At 41.7% G+C, this 22,214-nt stretch overlaps 1 long non-coding RNA gene across 1 annotated transcript in view; it reads right to left on the reverse strand.

Annotated features, from left to right (window-relative positions):
* The window catches only part of LOC311607214, a 129,074-nt gene extending 107,355 nt beyond the window's left edge, over positions 1-21,719 (reverse strand). Inside the window, exons 1-2 of the long non-coding RNA XR_014782556.1 lie at positions 21,520-21,719; positions 13,976-14,075 (exon numbers count right to left, since the gene is read on the reverse strand). This is a non-coding gene — a long non-coding RNA (uncharacterized lncRNA). The remainder of the gene's footprint in view (positions 1-13,975; positions 14,076-21,519) is intronic.
* Positions 21,720-22,214: the final 495 nt, after the last annotated feature.

A 22,214-nucleotide genomic window follows, 5' to 3' on the forward strand; every position in this document is an offset into this window, starting at 1 on the left:
CTTAGATTGTATTGTGAATTTTCTTGTGTATTATTTTGTGTTTTCCCCAAGCTAATAATATGTTTGATCACCCTAACCTTCTTGCTTGTTTATTAAAAGAGTTGTAATACATGGTGGGTGGAGATAAACCATTTTGTCTTCCCGGCCTCACTCGGTACAGATCTTGTTCCATGTTCCATCCTTTTTTGCCCTGACTTTCTGGCAGAGGTGCACACACTTCTGGTTTAGTGCTTGACAATGGCCCAAGCTTCCCAGGAGAGGACCCAACAAAGCCAGCTCCCGATGGATGCAGAATGACATAGGACCCAAAGCCAGTGAAAGGTGGCTCGGGTCTTCCCATGTCCACTAACTTACTGAAGGCAGTCCTTCATAGACAGGCCCATGGGCCAAGCCCAATCTAGACAATTCTTCACTGAGACTCTTACAATGTGATTCTGGATCATGTCAAGTTTATAGCTACAGCCAGCTATCAGAGTTCCACATTTTTTTTAAAATTTTAACCATATATGTTGGTGAAACACACATATGGTAGAGCCCTAAATATATTTATTGTGTTCTCACACTTTAGTTTTAAAGTGACTGAGTACCGAATTCTAGGTTTGAAATATATAATTTGATAAATTTGAAGGTTGAGTCCATCTATAACTGATTTGAAAAACTCTCAATTTATGTAGGCGGACAGCACTCAGAGATTTGGGGTGGGAATTTCTTCATCAAGTGTTTTAAAAACATATTGTTGTGCTAAAAGCTTAGCCTACTAGGTAGAGAAAGCAATTTGGAAGCTAACAGAAATACTTTTAAAAAAACAAAATAAAACAAAACAACAACAACAACAACAACAACAACAACAACAACAAAACACACAAAGCTTCAAGTAAGACAAGTGCCTTGGAGCTGCTATGCAAGACAACATAAACAGGATTTCCTGCGTCTAAGCTGATTTTCCTCGTATCTGAGCAAAGGGAAATAAGTCCTCAGGATGGAGAAGTCTCTCTGAATAGCTACCTACATTCTAAAAGGTGAAATTAGCTTCATTTTGATATGTTGGATGCCTTCCTTCCCTCATGTCTGGAAATAGTCAGGCAAAGGACAAATCAATATTTTACTCATATTTTTTAGATTAATTTTTATTAAGAATAATTTTTATACAATATATTCTGATCACAGTTCCCCTTGCTCCCAGGTCTTTCCCACCTCCCTACCTATCCAACTCCAAACCTCCTTTCTCTTCCTCTTTAAAGAACAAAGTGACAAATAAAAATAAATAAGTATAAACCAAGCAAACTAGGATAAAATAGGAAGACAAAGTATGGAAATATATATACACACACACACACAAACCCATAAAAACACAAAATCAGAAACCACAACATACAAACAAAAGGTAAGATTAAGAAGTCCAAACAAAGCAATATCAGACCAAAAAAAAAAAAAAAAAAACACTTCTGAGTCTTTTTTTTTCCTCCTTTATTAATTTATTCTTGTTACATCTCAATGGTTATCCCATCCCTTGAATCCTCCCATTCTTCCCTCCCTCCCATTTTCCCCTTATTCCCCTCCCCTATGACTGTTCCTGAGGGGGATTACCTCCCCCTGTATATGCTCATAGGGTATCAAGTCTCTTCTTGGTAACTTGCTGTCCTTCCTCTGATTGCCACCAGGTCTCCCCGTCCAGGGGACATGGTCAAAGGTGAGGCACCAGAGTATGTGAGAAAGTCATATCCCACTCTCCACTCTACTGTGGGGAGTGTTCTGTCCATTGGCTAGGTCTGGGTAGGGGCTTAAGGTTTACCGCCTGTATTGAGTTCTTATTGCACTATCCACTCCAAGCCACAGGGCCTCCCCTTGAGTGTGGTTAATATACCCAGTGAGATTCCACTGGTGAAAATTGATTCTTTGCAAATGGTTGTGAATTGGAGATAGCCTCTTGGCTAGAAATGAAACCTCATCTGGCTTGAAAGTGTGCAGGCCCTGTGCATGTTAACATAGTCTCTGTGAGATCATATGCGCTCAGTTCCTTTGTGTCTGAAAGACACTGTTTCCTTGGGGCCATCTACCTCCATCCTGGCTCTGAACATTTTAAGTCACTTCAGAGTTAAATGGACACAAATTTGTGTGTGTGATTATTTTTGGATTTTTTTTATTCAAAAAAATTTTTTCCTGGATCCTTCTCTCATACAATACATCCCAAGCACGGTGTACCCTCCCTCCACACCTCCCAGCTCCCCAACACCTCACTTCTCTCTCAGATCTACTCCGTATCTGTTGCCTCTTCAGATAAAAACAGACCTTCAAGAGACCACAGCCAGATGGGACAGAACAAGGTACAATAAGACAAGACAAAAGCCCTCATATCAAGGCTGGGCATGGCAACCCAATAGGAGGAAAAGTTCCAAAAGCAGGCCAAAGAGTTAGAGACACACCCATTCCCATTGTTAGGGGTCCCACAAAAACACCACACTAACAGCAATAACATAGACACAGACACAGAGGACCTAGTGTAGACCCATGCAGGTCCCACAATTGCTGTTTCACTTTTTGTGAGCCCGTGTGGGTCTTGCTTGGTTGATTCAGTGGGCCATGTTCTCCTGGGCTATTTCCTCCATCCCCTCTGACTCCTAAAATCTTTCCTCCTCATCGCTCACAGGGTTCCCCAATCTCTGAGGGGAGGGGCCCAATCGAGACCTCCCATTTAGACTCTCTCTCTGCACAGTGTCTGGCTATGGGTCTCTTCATGCATCTGCTTCCGTCTGCTACCAGGAGAAGCCTCTCTGATAATGATTGGACAAGGCACCAATCTATGAGTATAGTAGAATACCATTAGGAATTATTTCACTTATTTTTTTCCAGTTGTGTTGGTTCTACCCTAGGTCTCTGGGCTATCCATTCTTTGATTCCTGGCCAGCCAAGAAGTGGATGGCATAGGAGCCCTAAATGCAAATCAAAGCCACTTTGCGATTCCATCTTATACCTTTCAGAATGGCTAAAATCAATAACACTGGTGACAGCTCATGCTGGTGAGCATGTGGAACAAAAGGAACACTCCTCCATTGCTGGTGGGAGTGCAAACTTGTACTACCACTACGAAAATCAATATGTCAGTTCCTCAGAAAATTGGAAATTGACCTACATCAAGACCCAGCTATATCACTCTTGGGTATATACCCAAAAGATGATCTCTCCGATTACAAGTACACTTGCTAACCATGTTCATAGAAGCTTTGTTTGTAACTGCCAGAAACCGGAAACAACCTAGATGTCCCTCAACTAAAGAATATATAAAGAAAATATGAAGTACAAATGGAGCACTACTCAGCTGTTCAAAAAAAAAATGAAATCAGGAAATTTTCAGGCAAATGAATACAACTAGAAAAAAAAAATCATTCTGAGTGAGGCAACCCAGACCAAGAAAGACAAATATGGTATGTACTAACTTATAAATGGATATTAACTGTTAAGTAAATGATAATCAAGATACAATCTATAGACACAGGTTAGGTAAAGAGAAGAGCTTTGGGAGCAGGGGGACACATGGACCACCCTGGGAAGGGTAAATAGAATAAAATTTTCAGGTGGACTTACTAGGTGGGGATAGGAGCAGGAAGGATCAAGCTTGGGAGAGGGATGAAGGAAAAGAATGCGGGGAGAGACAGCTGGAACTGGGGAGCATTGCACCAGTGTGAAAACCTATGGCAGTGGAAAGTTCTCTGAGGATGACTCTACTGAGGACTCCAGGAAATGGAGGGTTAGGAGTCTAAACCATCTTTTTGTAGTCAGGCAAGGCTTCCAGTGCTGGGACTGGGTTGTTGTATTCTGTTAAGTTGTTAGCTGAGAGGGTCCCATAGAGACCCCTAAAAATACTCAGTCTGATGCTTAGACAGAGGGTCACTCCCTGAACTAACAGTAGGTTCCCATTGCCAAGGACAATATCCACAAAGCTCGCTGAATGTAGAGAGGTTGAGCTGATGCCTGCCTGAAGCCTTCATTCCTGCATTCTAGTCTCTTTGGCATAAGAAGGTACTTTGCAGGCTATGGGGGAAAAAACTGGATACCTCCCCAGCCACAAAACCCTCAACCTGCAATCTGTCCTGCCTACAAGATGTGCTGTGGCAGTGGTGGCACAGACTTGTAGGAGTGGCCAACAAATGTTTGGTTTAACATGAGGCCCATATTTTAACCTTTAAATCATCCAGTTATGAGAAAAAGAACTAATGAGCTCCTTTGAGGTAAATGCAGAGATGATTCTTATACTGACTCTGAGGCGGGATCAATGGCTCCTAATTAGCTAACTCTCTCCTGTCACTCTAATTCCATAAATAATACTATCTCTTAGTGATGTCACCACCAAAGTTAGCTGTCTAACTTACGTCGGTCGCCACATTGCTATTAACTATGCACATGGACTCTTTGAGATAAAGATTTTTCTTTGGCGCATAATAATATTCCTGCCATGAAACATAATGTTAACTCTGTAAAGATGGGAAGAAATCAAAGTACTTTGTCCTGTGCCTCCAGAACGACACTGGCTCTCTTCTTGACTTTCCCAATGACCACTGCAGCCATGAACCACTGGAAAATATTGACTTCATAAGCTGAGTTTTGTGTTCTAAACAAATTCATCTGCTGACCTGGACCTTGGAAGGGTTTTTCCGGGAGTCATTTGACATGTTTTAGAGTATTCATCTTACTTGGAGCAGAAGGGCGCTAAATTTGAATTGAGCATTTGAATCTGGTCCTTAACATGAAGCCTGGGGTCCTTATGAATAACTCCCTTTCTGTCCCTAGGCTTCAGGAGGAATTTTTCATTTGTTAATTAAATTATTGAATTATATCCTTGAAAGAGAAATTTCTTTGAGGCAGGATCTTTGGTTGATTACGCTTGACCCACTATGTGTAGAGGTCTGAGAGGCTGCATCTGGCCTTTGTACCCTTGTCTACATGGCACTCTATCTGAAGTGAGCCTACTGTGGAAGAGGTAGTATTAGTTGAGAGTGTGCCGGCACAGAAATGGGAGTCCTATGTCTCTCGGCTTTCCAACCCTATGACCAGTATACTTTCCTTCTGTTTGCCTTTGTCCTGGCAGTGGTGGTTAGTAACACATCTCCTAATGTCCTATTCAATAAGATGTGGCTAGAGTGACCTTGAGACACCAGCAAGATCACTTATATGCTGCTTAGTGTCACATTAGTCAGCCTTTCCATCATAGTGACAAAATGCCTGAGAAAGTCACTTTCGAAGGAGGACAGATTTGGCTTATGGCTGCAGAGGTTACCATCCTCTCCTTGGCCCCATCGCCGTGGGCCTGTGGTAAAGCGTGGGGAACATGTAGAGCCAGTTGCTTACTTTGTCGCAGCCAGTGTTGTGGGGTAGCCAGTAGAGAAAACTGCTCAGACATGGATTTCAGCCAATAGAAAATTAGGCAGTCAGAGACTACAATGGATGATCAGGATCCCAGTGTAAGACTGCGCCGTTCTCAGGATGAGCTTTAAGGCACAAAACTATGTTCTGGCTGGACATACTTTGGTTAACATGAACAGTTACTCAATTGTGTAACTAAAGAAGCCAAAAGGCAAGGTTAGTACATTTAGAGACTTTCCCAGAACCGTGGATGTTGATGGACTATGTCTTTATTTTTGTTTTCTCAGGTGGTATTGTCTGTCTATGTGCTGCATTTTATGGCCTAAATGGTACTTCCATTGTGGAGTCAGTTGTGCTGAGGTCTGGGGGCTTACTAAGTTCTGGGGTCCTGCTACACTAGGAAGCAAGAGAATGAGAGAGGAAAGGGGGCTTCCCCAGCATATACTTAAGGGACCATATCTCTTCCAGTGACCTCAATCCCTTCTGCCCAGGCCCCACCTCCTAAAGGTCCTACCACTTCCCAATAGCAAAAAGGGCTGGCAACCAACCTTTCAGTATGTGGCTTAGGGATTCCCAGCAAGAATTCCCAGCAAGAATCTGGCACCTCCTTCCAAGCCTTCTTCAGGGAAGATGACTGTGGGGAGTTTGGAATGTCTAGAACTAAATTACCTAGGGCCATCTTTAGTCCTCTTCATAGGCATTTATTGCCTTCCTCACTATATGAGCTAATGTTTTTGGGACCACTAGAAAAATCCTTTGGAATACATCTATTGAATATTCATTGTATATCTACCTAGCCAAAGGTTGAGAATACCATCAGATAGCATGTAAGGCCTAAAGCTGAGTTTCCTACTTTGCTCTAAGCCACCTACCTCATGTTTTCATCAATATATTTGAAAAGTGCCTTGATCCATGACTTTATTTAGTCTGTTACTATACCATTTTATTTTAAAAATTTATAAAATTTATATAAAAATGTCATTGAACTATTAGCTGAAACATGGAATGTGAGTAACCTAGCTCCAAATTTCTGAGATCATGGTCACTCATATTTAGCTCCAGAATAGACTATGTCTATGTCTATGTCCCTTTAAGGTGGGAGCCATGTTTTTGCAATGACAAATCTGAATCATAAACCACACCACAGTATTTGTTTGTTAATTTAGAATGAAACTGCTAACCTGTGGCACATAGGACAAATAATAATAACAGATTCCCAGCTACAAGGAAATTTTTTAGAATAACTGAACAAAGCATACTGTGTTGGTTCTTAGAACTGCTGTAATAATTTCGCACAAAGGACATCTATGCTTCCATCATCCTCGAGAGAACCCATTCAGAATCTAGTGCCAACATCATGACTCTGAGACCTTTAGGCAGGAGCCTCCATTTTTACCTTCTAATGAGTGGTGGTTGCCAGCAGTCCTTGCCGTTCCTCAGCATGTGCTATTCCAATGTCTAGAGAAATCTTGTGGTCACTTCATTCTGCTCTGTTTTTGCAGTATGGTGGCTTGGGCCATAGACTTTGCACATAGAGCATAAGGAAGTCACCACTGAGTACACTCTCAGTCCAAGCACTCCAGCTTCTGCCTCCACAGTCACGCACTGTATGAATTTGACGCCTTATAGGAAAGACAAGACTCTGTGAGATGAGTCACCTCAGCACTGAGGAAGCTGAGGCAGGAGAACTACCATGAGTCCTATAGAATGGTAACATTTTCATTTGTATAAACACAGTTCAATTCACAATATATGTGATAGACCATCTATACTTTCAAATTATAAACTATTAAATCATGACAGATCACATTTCATATTGCATATCATGAATATAAATAGTAATACTCATTTAACTGAAGTGGTACCCATGACTTATTCTTGAATACAAATACTAAGTTATCATATAATAGGATCTTGTTTACAAGATATGACATAAAACATGACTCTTATGTACATATATGTGTTGAAAATATTTGAATAAATTATCATTTTCTGCAAGGAAAATAAAAGTTTATAATTATAAACTGGTTATAACATAATAATATCACCACAAACAGCAAGAAATTTTATGTTGTTTACAATATTTGTGCTCTTTAAAATAATAAAAGCAAAAGTGAAAACAAGAGCATCATTTTAAAGGCATGTTTTTAAATTTTGATTAGAAAATACAGGCAGCTTTTGTTTTTATGTTTAATCCTAATCCATTTAAAATCTTTAGCTGACACCCCCACCACCGGGCCCTGATCCACCTGTTATGATGTTCTTCTTGTAGGTTTCTTTTTTTTTTCCTTTATTAATTTATTCTTGTTACATCTCAATGGTTATCCCATCCCTTGTATCCTCCCATTCTTCCCTCCCTCCTCTTTTCCCCTTATTCCCCTCCCCTATGACTGTTCCTGAGGGGGATTACCTCCCCCTGTATATGCTCATAGGGTATCAAGTCTCTTCTTGGTAACCTGGACAGGATATTCTCCACAGTTATGTGGCAAGCAGGGAATAACTCTGGTGCCCCATATTTGACCACCTCCCCTTGGTGGGGAGGCCTGGTGGCACTCAGAGAAAGAATAAGCAGGATAACAAGATGAGACTTGATAGCCTATGACCATAAAGTGGGGTAGGAGGTCCCCGTTGGTCATAGACCTAGGGGAAGGGAATAGGGTGAAAGTGGGAGGGAGGGAGGAATGGGAGGATACAAGTGATGGGATAACAATTGAATTGTAATCTTAATAAATGGATAAAATTTAAAAAAAAAAAAAAAACTTTAGCTGGCCAAGGATCAAATCTAAAAGAAAGAGAGAAAAATTCTTAAGTGAAGCCTGAAGTAATCTCATGCTCAGGTCACTTTTTGTCTCTAATGTTATGTAGTACTTGTCCCAATTCTGCTGTTTCTGTTTCTGTTTCTCACTAAATTACAGGAATAGCCAAGATGACATCAGGTGTAAATCCAATAGAGAAATCAGAAAAACAATGTGAAAAGGGCATCAAAAAAAAAAAAAGGCACCAAGCCAAATATGAACCTGGGGCTGAGAACACACACACACACACACACAGTGGGGAGAGGGAGAAGGATAGAGGGGGGAGAGGGGGGAGGAGAGAGAGAGAGAGAGAGAGAGAGAGAGAGAGAGAGAGAGAGAGAGAGAGAGAGCGCAAAGCTGCAAGGACATCCTTGGCTGAGACTGTCCATGGTCACTGGGGCACGAAGCCTCTACTCCACCTGTCTTTCAGATTCTTATTATTGCAAATTAAATAATTCAGTCGAAAGCTGAAACAGCAGCTAGACTGGCAGCGGGTCTCTGGACTCCAGCGTGTGACTACTCAATTGAGTTCCACTCAAAATGAGAACATCATAGAGTTCAATGTGAAGCCTCTCAGAGCCTCCTTTGCCTCGTCTGAGTGGGTTGGGCATATAGCACCTGACACTGTTGACTTTTTAAGTGCAAAGGCAGCTCCTTTAGGCCCAAAAAGCCACCCAGCACTGCCCAACTGTCAAAATGCTGTATATTTAGTTATTAATGGTGAACTCGTGATTGGCCATGGTGTGTCCCAGAAGACTTTGGAAAAGCAGAGTCTTGTGGTGAGTTTGGATCAATAGCGTATGAATCAGTATTGTGGGTAAAGAGTTTGCTCGTCAAGATGAAGAATGGAAAAATTCTCTTTTTGTCAAGAAGTAGCTTCTGACTGCTGTTGAGATGTCAGGGAAGATAGACCCCTGTAGGCCCATGGGCAAAGCTACTCTGACAATTAGTCCACACCTTTGGCCTTGTGACATCATCACTCAGAAGATATGTCAAAAATATAGAGTATATGGGCAGCAGATTTGGTTTTCTTGTTTTGGTTTTTGTCAAAGAATTTTCCCTGTATAAACGAACAGAAACCTGGAAAATCCCTTTTAAGATATAAAGGATGAAAGGTGTTAGCAGGATTGAAAGTTGGTAAAATTTTGAAGAAAAAAAAAACTCCATGGAGAGAAAAACAGAGAAAGGAACTCCACTCTCTCTGTTACACTCCACCTGTGGCCTTTGCCAGTCAGTTGACAGCAGGTTAGAGGCTGCTGGAAGCTTCCAGGTAAGGAAGAGCAAGCTGAGCAGAACTTCCAACTCTCTTGAGAAGCTTGAAGAAGATATAAAGTAGTTTGGGGGTACACCAAGCTCCATAGTTTGGCTATGTGCCTCCAAATTCTATGCACTGGCAATACGTCCCATTGTAATAGTATTGGAAGTCAAGGCCTAAAACCAGCAGATATTTACACCAGCATTTCTGTCATGAGAGCTCAATGCTGAGCACTTATTTATAAAAAAAAAAGTAGGGGGGAGGGGGCCCTTGTGAGGGTGAGATGACTCAGCAGGTGAAAGTGTGTGGCTGCTGAGGCTGACAACCTGAGTTGGTGATCCCCAGGAGCCACATAGCAGAAGAAGAGAACCAACTCTTTCAAGTTGTCCTCTGACTTCTGTATGTACACTGTGGCACACGCACATATACACAAAGTCACACAGAAGCACAGAAGCATACACATACACACATAAGCACAGAAGCACACACACACAATGCACCCATGCACACGCATGCACACACATGCACACTTGCACACATAAGCATGTACATACTTACACATGTATATACAGGCACACACAATGCATGTGCAAATATACACATGCATACATAAGCACACACGTATGTAGACAAATGCACACACACACATACTAAAATAAAATAAAATAAATGTAAAAAACAAAAAAATGGGCTTGGTGTCTCACAGAATTCCAGACGCTGCTGTCTGGGAAGCCAAGGGAGAGGCACCTCAGCTGCTAGCCTTGACTTCGGACTTGGCAGCCTCCACAACTGAGAATAATTTATGGTCTCTATGACTTATATAGCCTATGGTACTTCATTTACTGCAGCACAAAATAGATTAAGTCGCCAAAGAAAAGGAGTCTCTATAAGTAACCAGGACTTTCAGTTAGGACTCCTAAAAGGCTACTGTAAGCCCTACAAATAATAACAAATCAGAAATAGTGTAGAATCCACCCCAGTTCTGCTGCCAGCCACACTCCGATAGCCTTCTCCCCCCCACCTCACCCCCACCCCCCCACCCCACATGAGTTTGAAATACATACAAGCTGGCCTTCTCTGGAAAGGATAGGAAGTATCTAGAACCCAAACTTTCTTTCATGTGCGCTCTCCGGAGTTAAGCACCTTCCTACCCCACAACCCCCAAATTATTATTAGGTCCTATGAGAGCTAATCAGTACTTCTTCAGTTGGGGTTCTTCTTGTAGGGCTGAGGACCAAGCACAGGGCCTCTCACACACACTAAACAATGATGTACTAATGAGCTACGCCAGAGCTCATGCTCGTCCAGGAAGCACCTGAATGTATCATTGAAGAAGACAGAATATGCCCAGTTTTGACCAAGTACATTAATATGTCTGATGTGCAGACTTCCTCTTGCCAGTATAAAGAACTCCTCCTGGGACGGCGTCCGTCAAAAATTCCCCTCGAAGAGCATACCCAGTGGTTTATTTTAAGTGCTACATTCCTTGCATTTCTGGGAACTGGGGGGCTTGGAGGGGGTCATGGCAGCCTCTAGTCAGCTGCATACCTCTCGTTTCAGAGCTCACACAGGACACACCTGCAGCTCTTTTTTTCTCCTTTTTGGCATCTGCAGACCCATTAGTTTCAAGAAAAACTTTGGAGGATAGGAGAAAAAGCTCCTTGGGTGCTTAGGAACCTTCACTTGTCTGGATCATCTATTCCATACTCTGTCAGCAAAGATTTATAAATGTCATTTTTCCTAATGCCACATCAGAAAATGTGCCCTTTCAGCATGCGCATTTGTGCAATTCGGAACAGTGGGGGGCCCGCTTTAATGACTTTTCCTGAACACATTCAGGGAGACAAATTGCTCAGCGTGATGAGAGAGTTCAGCAATGCATCTCCATTTTTATAAAAACACTATTTCTATTTTTTATGCAATTGTAATCCAGGAGTTAGAGCAAATAAAACAGAAGGAGCTTAGAGTTTCAGAATGCACAGGGGCTTCCCAACACATTTACAGCGAAGAACCAGACAACGCCTGAGGAATTAGTCCTGAGAAAATGAGCGCCTTTGGGTACCACTGAATTAGCGGTACCCTCCGAGTCTCATGGGAAGCATCACTGAGAGCTCAAGGCATCAGACAAACAGAGAAATGGGTGTTCATTTTGGTATTACTAAATACAGAATCTTAGCCTTCTGACTAACGTTGTAAAATTAGCCATCACCTAAAAATAGCCGCACTGTTTGCATCAATGGCAACTTGACGTTTGCCCTTTGCTAAGGTCCATGAGTGGGAGGAGTCTATTTTTTGCCTCTGAGTCCTGTACTCTGCAGGTGTTTTCCTTTGTAGCATCATCCTGCCATGCTAAATAGCTCAGGGAACCACCCGTGTGTGTGCCAGATGGAGGTTACTCTGATGCTCTCCATGGTACCTGTCAGCCAGCCAGCAAGCTAAAGGAGTTAAATTACTCCATCTGCTCTCCCCGATTGCCCCGAGACTGCCTCTCAAATGTTAATGTTTTTGTTTGTTAATAAATAATAAAAGGGCATTTTGTCAATGATATGAGTTGACTGATTCAAAATGTGTGTTAGCAAATGTCTGACAATAATGAGTAACTCCATGGAGAAGTATTTACGACGCAGCCCTGGTATATTTTCTCTGGACCTCTAGCTATAAGATCCAAGAGAAAATACAGCACTTAGGAGGAAACAACACACAGGCAGTAATTAATGGTTCAAGCAGAATTATTCATAATAGCTGATGTAGTATTATGAATTATGCAGTAGTAACAAAAAAAAAAGACATTCAAGGACAATAAAATAAAGAACAGGAAACTAAGAGATCAAAATAAAAAGTTGACATAGTGTGTATTCAGTTGGGGGTACAGGTTGGGGAGGGTCATGATTGTTTGGTTAACAAATGCTAATTAAATGTGGGTTCTTGGACATAAAATGGAAACAAGGAGACTAGCACTGTGCCTCCATAGGTGTGTCACTCTACCCAAATAAGACACAGTTACAAATACCTCTGACAAGATGGGGTTAAAGCTTACTTTAGGCAAGTATCACCTTAAATGCTAGAAGGTAAATCATAAAGCTATAACAGCCATCCCGGTGCTTTTGGCTAAATATGGAATTATGTTTTAAGTAAAAATGGTGCACCAGCCTTACTTCAGGGCCCTCAGTGTCCCCTACATACCCTCACGTGCCATTTGGGGGCTGGTGATTAAATGTAAGACGGTTCAGAAGTTGCTTTATGCACGTTCAGTTATGCTGATGAGAAATGTAAAAGCTGTTCTGTGCATTGCATCCATCTGATGTGTCTATCACTGATGGCCACTAACGGCTTTGCAGTAGACTAGCACTGCTGGAATCTAAAATGGAAATCGGGCCATATGATGCCCTTTTAAGAAGAGTGGGTGCAGCTCCTTTATCAACTAGAGCCTAGGACCTCTTAGAATGTAAGTGCACTAGGTCACCCTCACCCAGTCCTTCACTGTTCTGGGTTTCAGTCACCAGTGGTCAACTGTGGTCTGTCCAAACCAAATGAAAAATTCCAGAAATAGACAATTCACAAGTTTTAAACCCTTTTCACACCAGACATAGTGGCGCACAACTATAATCCCAGCACTCAGGAAGGCAGAGGCAGATAGATCACCATGAGTTTGAGGCCAGCCTGATCTGCAAAATAAGTCCAGGACAGCCAAATCTACACAGTGAAATCCTGTCTTGAAAAACAAAACAAAACTAAAAACAACAACAAAACAAGACATAAGTCTTTTTCACTACAGTATACTGCTGTGGTTGTTCTATTTTAGCTTGCTGTTATTATTATTATTATTATTATTATTATTATTATTATTATTATTAATTTACCTCTCTGCTTAAATTATCTGTTAAACTTTATCATTGGCATGAGTGCACTGGAGAAATGCAAAGCATATGTATCATTTGATTCTAGCCATGGTTCCAGACCTCCATTGGCATTGACGATCTTAGCCTATCTCCTCCAAACCAAAGGGCACTACTGTGTGAATAGTCAACGCTTGTTTTATTCCCTGTGGAAATATAAAGTCCCTTCAGACTCTTCAGAGACTTTCTTGCTAGTTCTTTCCCTGGATGCTATCTGTGGTGTAAGCTCCTAAACTGTTATATTTGGTTTGAACAAGGGACATCTTGCATGCTTCTGCGCATTCCCTTGCTGCTTCTCCACGCCCTGCCGACACATGCACTAAGAGGCTTCTCCTTCACTTGAGCATGGCTGACTCAAGTACTTCCCTTAAAAATATCTGTAACCTTGTTAGGAATAATTCTGGAATCGACCATTAAAGCAAAATTGGTTTTCACATCATTTGGCCCCATGGTGATTAATCATTGTCAAGTTGATTGGATTTAGAATTCTAGAAGACACACCTCTGGGCATGCCTATAAGGATGTTTCCCAAAGGATTTAGATGAGATAAGACCCTCTCTGGTATGGAAAGAGCCGTCCCTGGTGTCTTAGTGGGGGTTTTATTGCTGTGAAGAGACACCATGACCATGGCAACTCTGATAAAGGGAGACACTTCATTGGGGCTGACTTACAGTTTCGAAGGTTCAGTCCATTACTGTCATGGCAGGTAACATAGCAGTGTGCAGGCAGACATTGGCACTGGAGAGGGAGCTGAAAGTTCTACACCTTGATCTGTAGAGAGCAAGGACAGAACCTGTGTCACACTGGGTGTAGCTTGATCATAGGAGACCTCAAAGCCCACCCCCATAGTGATACACTTCCTCCAATAAAGTCACACCTTCTGACAGGGCCACTTCATATGGGCCAACCACTGAAACACATGAGTCGATGAGGACCATTCTTATTTAAACCACTACACCTGGGCTGAGACTTTGAGTCAATAAGAACGAGGAAGTGGGAAACCAAGATGGTGGCGCCCAGTGTGTACCATGTCTAGGGAGCAGAGGATCTGAGGCTTTGAAATCAACTGAAGGAAAGGAGTTGGGGAAGATCAGAACTAGCCCCCACCCCCCTCATGGCTGGGCGACCACAGGTTCAAGAGCCACAAACTTGGAGTACCCTGCACTCCTCCGAATACTTGAGTGGACACAGCAGGCCCCCTGGGGAACAAAGAATTGGCACAGCAAAACAGAGTTTGGAGAACTGAGTTGGGTGTGGACAACAACCCAAATCAGCTGCTATCTGAATAAGGCTGGTGATATACTCAAGCAGCTGTGGGCTTGGATCTCTCTCCACAAGCCCATCTGAGACACTGAGAAGAAACAAAAGTGAGTCTGGCACGGACCACAACCCGCATCAGCTGATATCCCTAAGAGACCTGAGGGACATGCCAGCAAGTGGCTTTGGGCTTGAATCTCCCTCTGCCCACCTACTGCTTACCAGTCTGGCCCATCTGGGACACAGGGAACAAACAGGGAGAGCTCAGTTGGGTGCAGGCAAAAACCCACATTAGCTGCTATCTAGATAAGGTCCAAGGGACACCAGAGCAGCTTTGGACTTGGATCTCTCTCCCCCTGTCTGCTGCTTACCAGTCTAACCCATATGGGTAACAGAAAGTGAACCAACAGAGGTAAGTCAGGCTGTAGCCACAACACACATTATCTGCTATACCAAGGAGACCTGAGGGGCACCCGAGCAGTTCTAGGCTTGAAGCTTTCTCAGCCTGATCCTCTTTCCCCTGACCCAACTGGGTCATAGACAGCAAACCCAGTAGATCTGAGCTGGGTGCAGGCTCTAATACCCATTGTCCACCATCCTGAGAAGGCCTTAGGAAAGCTCTAGCAAATACCCTTCAACTTAAAGCTTTCTCTGCTGGCTCCCAACCTGCCTGCCCAACATGAAACACACACAGACTGCAACCCCATTGGAGGAAGCTCCAGGGCCACTAATACCAGAGACAACCAGATGCCTAGAGGACAGTGCAAGAAGACAAACAACAAAACTGAGAGCCATATGACACTACTGGAAACCAGTAGTCCTACCACAGCAAGCCCTGGAGATATGAACACACACAAAGCACAAGAAGAACATTTTAAAGCTCAGGTAATTAAAATGATAGAAGCCTTAAAGGAGGGAAATAAGTCACTCAAGGAAATGTATGAGAATACATTCAAACAGACGAAGGAATTAAATTAAATCCTATAAAGAATTACAGGAAAATTCAATCCAATGGGAGAAATAAATTAATAAAACCATTCAACCCCTAAAAAGGGAATTAGAAGCAAAAGGAAAACACAATCTGAGGTAATCCTGGAGTTGGGAAACCTAGGAACTAGGACAGGAACTACAGACACAAACAACATCAGCAGAATATAAGAGATGCAAGAGAGAATCTCAAGTATAGAAGATATGGTTGACATTATCAACACATCAGTCAAAGAAAAGGTTAAAACTAAAAAGTTCCTGGCACAAAACACTCAAGAAATCTGAGACACTATAAAAAGACCAAACATAAGAATAATAGGAATAGAAGAAGGAGGAGACTCCAAGCTCCATAGCTCCAGGAAATATTTTCAACAAAATCAGAGAAGAATAGTTCCCCAACCTAATGAAAGAAATCTCCATAAACATAAAAGAAGCCCACAGAACTCCAAATAGTTTGGACCAGAAAAGAAAATCTTCCCGCTACATATTAATCAAAATATTAAATGTACAGAACAAAAAAAGAATATTAAAAGCTGCAAGAGAAAAGGGCCAAGACACATATGAAAGGCAAACCTAAGAAATACACCTGACTTCTCAACATAGAATATGTAAGCCAAAAAGTCCTGGTCAGATGTCATGACACACTAAGAGACCACAGATGTTACCCTGACTACTATAGTCAGCAGAACTTTTGACCACCATGGATGGAGAAAACAAGATTATCCATGACAAAACTAAGTTTAATAAGTATCTTGCCACAAATACAGCATACAGAAGAGGAAAACTCTAACCCAAGGGGGCTAACTACACGCAGGAAAACACAGGAAGTAAATAACCCCACGTCCACAAAACCAGAAGAAAGGACACACACACACACACACACACACACACACACACACACACACACACACACTCCACCAACACCAATATCAATCAACCACTGGTCATTAATATCTCTCAACATCAATGGCCTCAACCTCCTCAATAAAAAGACACGGGCTAACAGAATGGATGCAAAAACAGAACACATCATTCTGCTGCATCCAAGAAACATACCTCAGCAATAAAGATACATATTACCTCAGAGTACAGGGCTGGAAAAAAGGTATTCCAAGCAAACAGATCCAAGAAGCACGCTGGAGTAACCATTCAAGTATCTAATGAAATAGACTTTCAGCCAAAAGTAATCAAAAGAGATAGGAAGAGCACTTCATACCTATTAAGGAAAGGTACACCAAGAGGATGTCTCAACCGTGAACATCTATGCCCAAACGCAGTAGCACCTGTACTCATCACAGAAGCTACTTAAGTTTAAACCACACATCGAACCCCATACATTAATAGTGGGAAACTTCACTACCCCATTCTCACCAATAAATAGATCATTAAGACAGAAACTAAATGGAGAAATAATGAAACTAACAGACATCACGAATCAAATGGACCTAACAGATGTCTACAGAACAATTCACCCAAACATAAAAGAATATACCTTCTTCTCAGCACTTCACAGAACCTTCTCAAAAATTGACCATATACTTGGCCACAAAGTGAACCACAACAGATACAACAAGAAGGTAATAGCCCCTTACATCTTATCAGACCAGCATGGATTAAAACTGTAACTCAACAACAACAGAAACAACAGTAAGCCTACAAACTCATGGAAACTGAACAATTCCCTACTCAAGGACCTCTGGGTAAAGGATGAAATAAAAAAATAAAAATAAAAATAAAGAAATTAAAGACTTTATAGAGTTCAATGAAAATGAAGGCACAACATACCAAAACATATGGGACACAATGAAAGCAGTGCTAAGAGGAAAGTTTATAGCTCTAAGTGCCTTCATAAAAAGATTTGGGAGATCCCATACTTGTAATTTAACAGCACACCTGAAAGCTCTAGAACGAAAAGAAGCAGACACACCCAAGAGGAGTAGACGGCTGGAAATCATCAAACTCAGGGCTGAAATTAATAACTTAGAAACAAAGAGAATGAGTCAAAGAATCTATGAAACCAAGGGCTGGTTCTTTGAGAAAATCAACAAGATATACAAATCCTTAGCCAAATTAACTAATAGGCATAGGGAGAGTACTCCAATCAATAAAATTAGAAATAAAAGGTAGATATAACTAAAGACACTTAAAAATCCAAATAATCATTAGGTCTTACTTCAAAAGCTTATATGCCACAAAATTTGAAAATCTAAATGAAATGGACAATTTTCTTCGTAGCTACCAATTATCAAAATTGAGTCAATAACAGGTAAACAAATTAAATAAGCCTGTATCTCCTAAGGAAATAGAAGCAGCCATCAAAAGTCTTCCAACCAAAAAAAATCCCAGGGTTGGATGCATTCAGCACAGAATTCTAACAGACCTTAAATGAAGAGCTAGTACCAATTCTCTACAAACTATTCCCCAAAATAGAAACAGAAGGAATGTTACCAAACTCATCCTATGAGACCACAGTCACCTTGATACCTAAACTTCACAAATACCCAAGAAAGAAAGAGAATTTCAGAACAATTTCCCTTATGAACACTGACACAAAAATACACAATGAAATACTTGCAAACTGAATCAAAAATATCAATCATCATAACCATGGAGGCTTCATCCAAGGCATGCCGGGGTGGTTCAATGTATGGAAATCCATCAACGTAATGCACTACATAAACAAACTGAAAGAAAAAGACGACACGATCATCTCCTTATATGCTGAAAAAAGATTTGACAAAATCAAACACCCATTCATGTTAAAACTCTTAGAGAGATCGGAGATACAAGGCATGTATATAAACATAGTAAAGGAAATATTCTGCAAGCCTATAGCCAACATCAAACTAAATGGAGAAAAACTTAAATCAATTCCACTGAAATCAAGAATGTGACAAGGCTGCCTATTCTGTCCATATCTCTTCAATATAGTGCTTGAGGTCCTTACTAGAGCAATAAGACAACTAAAGGAGATCAAAGGGATACAAGTTAGAAAGGAAGAAGTCAAATTATCACAATTTGCAGATGACATGATAGTATACATAAGTGGCCCCAAGAATTCTACCAAGGAACTTCTACAGCAGATAAACACCTTCAGCAACATGGCTGGATACAAAACCAATTCAAAGAAAATCAGTAGCCCTCCTTTATACAAAATACAAACAGGCTGAGAAAGAAATTAGGGAAACAACACCCTTCACAATAGCTACAAAAAGCAAAGTATCTTGCTGTAACACCAACCAAGCAAGTAAAAGACCTATATGAAAAAAAAAAAAACTTTAAGTCTATGAAGAAAGAAATTGAAGAAGATACTAGAAAATGGAAAGATCTCCCATGTTCATGGATCAGTAGGATTAATTAACATGGTAAAAATTGCCATATTACCAGAAGCACTCTACAGATACAAGGCAACTCCCATAAAAAAAAGCCAGCACACTTCTTTACAGATCTTGAAAGAATAATTCTCAATCTCATTTGGAAAAAAAACAAAACTCCAGAGTAGCTGAGCCAATCCTGTACAACAAAAGATCTTCTAGCAATATCTCCAACCCAGATCTCAAGCTGTACTATAGAGCAACAGTAATAAAAATGGCAAGGTACTGGCATATAAACAGACAGTCGGATCAATGGAAACTAATTGAAGACCCAGAAATAAACCCACACACCTATGGACACTTGATTTTTGACAAAGAAGACAAAACCATGCAATGAAAAAAGATAGCATCTTCAACTAATAGTACTGGTCTAACTGTAAGTCCACTTGTAGAAAAATAAAAACAGACCCTTATTTATCACCCTGCATAAAGCTAAAGTCCAAGTGGATTAAAGATCTCAACATAAAACCAGACACACTAAATGTTCAAAGAAAAAGTGGGGAAGAACCTTGAGCTCATTGGCACAAAAGACAACTCCCTGAGCAGAACACCAATAGCTTAGGCTCTAAGATCAACAATTAATAAATGGGACCTCATGAAACTGAAAAGCTTCTGTAAAGCAAAGGACATTGTCAACAGAACAAAATGACAGCCTACAGACTGGGAAAAGATCTTCACAAACCCTACATCTGACAAAGGGTTAATAGCCAAACTATTTAAAGAACTCAAGAAATTAAACACCAACAAATCAAATAATACAATTAAAAAATGGAGTAGAGAACTAAACAGAATTTTCAACAGAAGAATATCAAATGGCTGAGAAACACTTAAAGAAATGCTCGACACCCCTATTCATCAACAAAATGCAAATCAAAACCACACTGAGATGCCATCTTACGCCTGCCAGAATGGCTAAGATAAAAAAACTTAACTGACAGCACATGCTGGTGAGGATGTAGGGAAGGGGGAACACTTCTGGTGGGAGTGCAAACTTGTACAACCATTTTGGAAATCAATCTGGTGCTTTCTCAGAAATTTGGGAATACTTCTACCTCAAGACCCAGCCATACCACTCCTGGACATATACCTGAAAGATGCTCCACCATACAACAAGGACATTTGCTCAACTATGTTCACAGAAGCTTTCTACATAATAACTAGAATCTGGAAACAACCTAGATGTCCCTCAAATGAATAATGGATAAAGAAATTGTGGTACATTTAAACAAGGAAATATTACACAGCTATTAAAAACAAGAAAATCTTGAAATTTGTAGACAAATGGATGGAAATGGAAAAGATCATCCTGAGTGAGGTGACCCAGACCCAGAAAGACACACATAGTATATATTCACTCATCAGTGGATATTAGCCTCATAATACAAGAGAATCACACTACAATGCAGAGACTGATGCACCAACCAAGGACCATGTATGATGTGGACCTAGACCCTCTGCTCAGATGTAGTAGATAGAAAAAAGAAGAAGAAAACAAGAATATAGTAGAAAGAATAGCCAGCATAGTCTCCTTGTGGGTCCCACAATATGGGGAGCGAGTATTTCACCCTGGTGGGGTGGTCTTGCCAAGCCATAGAGGAAGAGGATACAGATAGTATAGATAGATTTGATAGGCTGAAGTCAGATGTTAGGGGAGGAGGGCTCCCCTTTTTGAGGACTAGGGGATGGAGGGAGAGGGTATGAAGGAGGAAGTGTGGGATCCAGAGGTGATGAGGGAGGGGCCTACAATTGGGATGTAAGGTGAACAAATTAAAAATAAAAATAAAAAATTTTAAAGGAATGAGGAAGTAAACTAAAGCTGCTTTTCTCAGGTATCTTGCCAGGAAAAAAGAAAGGTAATTAATACAGGCCCTGAACTCTATTCTTTACAACTTCACATACTTTACACTAGTACTTGCTACAATCTCATCTCTCTCCCTCCCTCCCTCCCTCCCCCCTCTCTCTCCCTCCCTCCCTCCCTCCCCCCCCCTCTCCCTCTCTCTCTCGCGTGTGTATGTGTGTGTGTGTGTGTGTGTGTGTGTGTGTCTGTGTGTGTGTGTCTGTGTGTGTGTGTGTGTGCAGCACAAGTGTGCAGGTGCCTACAGTAGCCAAAGGAGGACTTGGAATCCCCTGGAACCAGGGCTGTAGGTGGTTATGAGTGCTAAGAACTAAACTGAGTTGTTATGAAAAATCAGCAACCACTCCTAACCGCTGAGCTACCTCTCAAACACCCCACTATAACTATTATTGTTGATTATCGTAAGGAAGTTCAATTTATATTTGTCAAATGAATAAAATATTGTTTATGCCATATTATATGGAAAATGCAAGGACAGAGTAGCTAAAACTAGGAGAAAGTCAAATTAAGTATTAATAGTTTGTTGAGGAGGTTTCCAAAATGGCGTCAACCAGTATGCACCGTATCTGATCTACTACTGTATGGAGACCGGGAACTTGAAAGGAGCCACAGACTGCTGGATCTAGAGAACTATAGGTGAGTGGGGTCCCTAACTCCGCAGACCACCCGTGGGCCTGGCCCCAGGACAAGCAACAGCCGGGAGGTCCTGAACCCACTCCCCAGACACTCGAACGGAACCCACCTGCAGGCTGAAGCTGGCCCATAAAGCAGAAATTCATTGTCTGGGGCGGTGGTACACCAGAGCCGCTGGCCTGAGGAGTCTCAGGAAATAGGGTGAAACTGCCCTTGGATCCCTCCACCTACCGCATGCCAAATATGCCAAATTGCAGAGGTCGCCCAGGCCGAGTGGAAACACAGGCGGCAAGGCCCACGAAAAAACAGCTAGAGTGGGCGTGCCCCTCGCGGGCTGTCCTGGGCCCAATATAGAGCTAGACACAACGGACTTAGCCTGCAAACGGGCAGTTAGAAACCAGCTTGGACTGCTCCCACACGCCCGGCAGGAGCTCCCACGCTCTCGGGAGAGTCTAGCCGCTCCTGCGGCTACAGGTCGTGGAATGGGCAAATTGCTGGGAGGCGGAGCTAAAAGGCAGCTACAGCTCTGAAATCTGATTCAGCTGGGGTCTTGGCAACAAAGCAGCAGGAAAGACTGGCAGCTGGGACCAACCTACCCAACCAGAGCGCTTGTGTGCTGACCTTGTTCTAGGTCCCAAAACAACTGATCTGATTTACAGCAGTAAAGTGAAAGGGTCCAGACAGAAATCCACTTCTGCTGATTCAGTCTAGAGCCTAAGGTGTAGAGCAAATTCTCCAGGAGTGGAACGAGATCACATGCCTGTTCCAGGGAAATACTCCCTGATCCCTACAGGCAAGGGCATG

This window comes from Acomys minous, assembly GCF_964271855.1.
Source record: "Acomys minous genome assembly, chromosome: 10".
Classification (NCBI taxonomy): Eukaryota; Metazoa; Chordata; class Mammalia; order Rodentia; family Muridae; genus Acomys; species Acomys minous.